A 5,007-nucleotide genomic window follows, 5' to 3' on the forward strand; every position below is an offset into this window, starting at 1 on the left:
CAATGACTTGTCCTTTTTTTGTAAAACTCATATTTTAAGTGAGTTATACAATTACAAAAAAATAATTGTAGTTGCAGATATAGTATAAAGTTGAATTATCAAATTGATAAAAAAAAATTAAAACACACAAAAAAATAAAGATATAAAACTCAAATTGCAATCCTTCCTTTTTTTGTAAAACTCACATTTTAAGTGAGTTATGTAACAATAAAAATAAATGTAAAACTCATACAAAATTAGTTTACGACACGTGATTTCAAATCGTTCTTTTTTGCAAAATAAAATTTAAAAGATTAATACATTCACAAAATATATTTACAAAGAAGTATTTTATTATATTAAATGTGTAACATTACTATGTGCCACAAACCCTAAATCATATCGACGTGTATAGTCTTAGTCCTCCACGAGCATCATCATCCCCGTCGTTGTGATGCTTTCTCGTAATAACAGCTACCGGATCAGCACAATGCTTTTTTTTTTATGATTGTTCTTACATAACGGATCCTGTAAAAAATACTTACACATAAGTATGTAATATAAATTAAGTTCATAATAAATAATTATGACATGATGTAATGATAACCTGTGTCTCCTTCGTAACGTCATTTGGTGCATGAGATGCATCCGGTATAACAGAATGTGCTACCTCAAGAACCAAAAAAAATACATGATGAACAACTATTAATTGATTATAAATATAATAAGTAATTTTAAATTTAGTGTTGTAATTATTGACCTGTATGTCAACGGAAAGATCAATGACCGATTGAGAAGTACAAGGCGCCGTTAACTCAGATATGTAGTCGGACATGGAACGAAGACTAAAATGGAGTATCTAATGAATAATAAAATTAATAGCTACATTTAATAAACATTTCTGTAAATTTATAACTGTATTTAGTTAATATTTACCTGTTCTTCCATATCATCAGCCTCATTTGGCTGAGAGTGCGCAGCTGCCTCAGGGCCCCAATTGGTACTGACAAAGATGTGCCTAATAGATCCTGAGACTGATAACCCAAATATATTACTGGCTTAGAAAGAACTTCAAGACAGTTTATCTAACAGGTGAAAAGTAAACAAATCGTATAAAGAAGTGCAACTGAAATTTCCATTAACACATCATTTAGGCATACCATCCAAACCGTAGAATAACAATTTGTTCCCTAACTACATGTTTCCTTGAAACAATCAGGAAATAAGTTGAAACATTTAGCAATAGGCCATTCTATCATGAAATGACAAGATCTTTTGTTTACAAAGATAATCATATGGGATTTAGTGCCTTAACAGGAGCGTGCTCCAAGCCAAGACAAAGCATATTAAGAAGTTTATTTGTCACTTTGGTTGTGCATCTTGCTTGATCAAAAGGGTTCAAACTTCAAACTGTTCATCTGTCTACCTTAATTCTAAATATCAAACGACTCCTTAGTCTACCCATTTAACAAAGGCATCTATATCATTTGCTCAATATCACATGAAGTCTACCCATTTAACAAAGACATCTATATCATCTGCGCAATATCACATGAAGACACTCGTGCGCGCGCACACATCCCCTCAAAAGATTACACAACTAATACGGTCCTTTCTGCAAAAATCTTTTCTGAGCATAATCAAATTTCAGACACCGTAAATATTCTCCAATTCTATTATCATCCAATCACTTTAACTGCCGGACCTAATGAGAGTGTATAGAAAATTCTTCACAATCTCGACATTGAATCGAGCAGTAAACTGTACTATAAGGATAAAAGCTTGTAGAGAAAAAAGTTAAATAAGTTATTGTTAATACTTACCGACATATCTCAAAATTCTATCGAACCAAAACTCAAACGTAAAGGCGTAGCCACATCTCGATAATGCATGTCATCATATGATTCGCAAACCTCTTCATCAACCCAAGATGGTGCAATATATTTAGAGAAGTGCTGCGGCTGTGGCATGGATGAACAAGCTGGAGTAGACGGCGATGGATCAAATGATGATATCTGAGTTGTATTTATATCTGAAATATGCTCAACATGTACTACTGGGTGGGGCTTTGTATCTACCGCCTTATGTATCTCAGGCTCTGGCTCAACAGGAGGAAGTAATGGAAAGGGAATACGACCTCATCCTCGTCCACCCCTCCGCACAGGGGGATCACCTCCACGTCCACGTCTACATCCATGTCCACGTCTACATCCACGTCCCCCTCGTCCAGGATCCGTAGGTGGCTGTACAAACTCAACGTCGGGAAAAACAGGCCCGTCAAGGACCTGACCATCCTGGTCAAAAATATCCTCAATAAACTGACTAAGATATGTACCACAACCATGGTGTGAGGGGTCCAACTTCCACTTTAACGACTCCTGATATAAATGTTGGAGCCCTCTGGTCATCTCCAAGTGTGAAGGCGCCATCGCCACGTGCTTGGAAACTCTGCGAGTAGGGTTGCACAATAGCAAATGTCCATGATGCTGAAACCTCTCTCGATATGTAGCCAAGTCTGCATTTGCATGTGTCTCTTCAACCCTATGCAACTGATTATTCCAATGATCAACATTACTATCTACTAGAGCTAGAAAATTTTGATCGACTCTACTTCTTTCATCATGCTTATAATGGTATGGATCCCAACTAGGAAACAATGGAACATGCTGCGGACGACTAAATTGTCGCATCACTCGATCTGCTGCGTGACACTTTATAATATCTATACATAACATCTCTGATCATGTCCGCCATATTCGTCTACCAGCCTTACAACAGGGAGGTAAATTGTCGAGAATATAGTCATAAGGTGTCCACACAAACTACAATAAAATTACAATGAAATACAAAAGTGTCAATATTTATTCACAATGCTGCAGCTCCTAAAAAAGAGTAAAATTCCGCCCACTTTTGAAGGCTGCTCCTGCTTTGGAGCTTTATTTCCACATATTATATATTGAAAAAATAAAATTCACAATATTTAACAAAGTAAAAATCCACTAAATATTATAGCAGGACAATTATTTTATATAATTAAAGTAAATTAAGACACCACAAAGAATAAGTAGAATGAAAATTGACCTTATTTACAAGTTTGATACATACAGAAATACCAAGCTATATCACATTTATAAGAACATTATGCTTAATTTGGTTTACTAAAATAGTTGCATACATACTGGGAAATGATGCAAAGTAACATTCTTTTGTGAAAAAAGAAGAGTATATTAATCTGCAAGTTGCATAAGAGAGAGTTTCTGGTGTACAAAACAAGATACAAAACAAACATATCAGTTCTTTTAATATACAAAGTGGCCCCAAATGGCACATTTCAATATAAATAAGACCGCACACGTCAAACAATCCAATATAACACAAGGAAAACATACCTGCTCCTCCGTCATGTGATCAAGTTGATCTCTCATTGGAACTAGAGCATGATGTGCCTCTGAATTTCGTCGAAACCCTCGTGTCCATTTTCTACCATAAGGTAGCACAGGCTCGTCCTCAGCAATCGCCATATTCGGCTAAGGCATGAATGGTCGAATCATCTCCCAAGTCCAAATCTAATAGTTACATCCATTTCTTAGTCAAACTTTGAAAGTTTCCATTTAATTTATACAATAATTGTTGGAACAAAGTCTAAATCTAAAAAGTAATAACCATCTCCATATGAACCCTCTTCTTTGTTCTTGAATATTAGGCACACAGGAAGGGGACTAGGGGATACACAGACTCGACTACACTGCATAAGTCTAACAATCAAATAAATACATATACATTTATAAACATTTATTATACATCGATTGAATATATTTGGAGGCATCTAATTTTTTATTTAGACATCTAAACTAATTTTTATTAACTATACCACAAGAATTTTTCACCAACTTCAAATATCTCTAGATATATTAAGCCATCAAACAAATTGAAGATAGCTTATAATAGCTAGCATATTTATTTCATAGGGGTCAAGGCTATGATGGCCATAGGGGTAAAAGATTGTTCCAAAAGTCCTTGAACTCAAATAACATAAAATGTACTTCTATTTTTTTCCATTTTGGGGTAAACTTGACCAGTAACAATATTCATAAAATGAAACAGAGAAAGTAATAGATTTATTTCAAATGATCTGATTGTGCAAATATCCTTTTACGTTATCGGTGCACATAATGTAAACTCTTCAAAAATATAGATTACTTTCGACAGATTCCATTGATATAATGAGCTACCATATCTACATATTAGATCTACTTAGTCGAATAGAAAAAATCAATAAAATGCAAATCAAGAGTGTATATATATATATATATACTTGGGAAAAACATACAAGGCAAGCCAATTATGCATATAGATAAATATCTCCAATTATATATGGAAAAAATATGATTGATGATGAAACTTGGTCTATATTTTGCAGTGTCAAAAATAGACCAGTCCTAGATAAAGCTGACATGTGAATTTAGATAATAAGAAAGGTTACCTGAACGAGAGGAACAAATCCTTGTAGCTGATTCGTGCCCATAGATGGCCGACAAAGAGACCAATATAAGTATGCTAGAACTGCACTGCCCCAGCTATAATCCCCTATCCTGTCGAGGTCCCTAAGAAAATATAAGTAGCGCAAGCTCAAAAGACCGCCAGATGTATTTGTAAAAAGAATCCCTCCCATAAGCAACAACATGTATAGTCTAGTGATGCTCTGAACCCTATCCTCGGGAGTCTTGTCAGTAAGGGGATGAAATAGAAGCTGCTGGCGAAGATAATTCACAACCGTAGCAATAGAAATACGATCATGTCCATTCATGGCCGCCGGTACAACCTCCAAGCCCGTGAAATCTCGCAACATAGTACGCCAATCTAAATTGCGATCCATTTCATCACCATATGCAACTGCATCTCCGTCAGTGCGCAATCCAAATAAAACCTCCACGTCCTGTAGAGTGATGGTGACCTCTCCAAATGGTAGATGGAAAGTATGAGTCTCTGGCCTCCACCTCTCAGCCATAGCAGTTATTAATTTATGAT

At 35.5% G+C, this 5,007-nt stretch overlaps 1 long non-coding RNA gene across 2 annotated transcripts; it reads right to left on the minus strand.

The window, feature by feature from the left end:
* Positions 1-267: 267 nt before the first annotated feature.
* On the minus strand, positions 268-5,007 carry LOC107859513. Of its 2 annotated transcripts, none has more exons than XR_007052396.1 (6): positions 4,463-5,007; positions 3,369-3,545; positions 1,803-2,801; positions 916-1,013; positions 587-838; positions 268-507 (listed from the first exon to the last, which is right to left on the minus strand). It is a non-coding gene; the product is annotated as an uncharacterized LOC107859513 (long non-coding RNA). The 2 variants fall into 2 exon arrangements; XR_007052395.1 differs by having other exon boundaries at positions 306-507; positions 587-649; positions 4,463-4,996.

This window comes from Capsicum annuum, chromosome 2, assembly GCF_002878395.1.
Source record: "Capsicum annuum cultivar UCD-10X-F1 chromosome 2, UCD10Xv1.1, whole genome shotgun sequence".
NCBI lineage: Eukaryota > Viridiplantae > Streptophyta > Magnoliopsida > Solanales > Solanaceae > Capsicum > Capsicum annuum.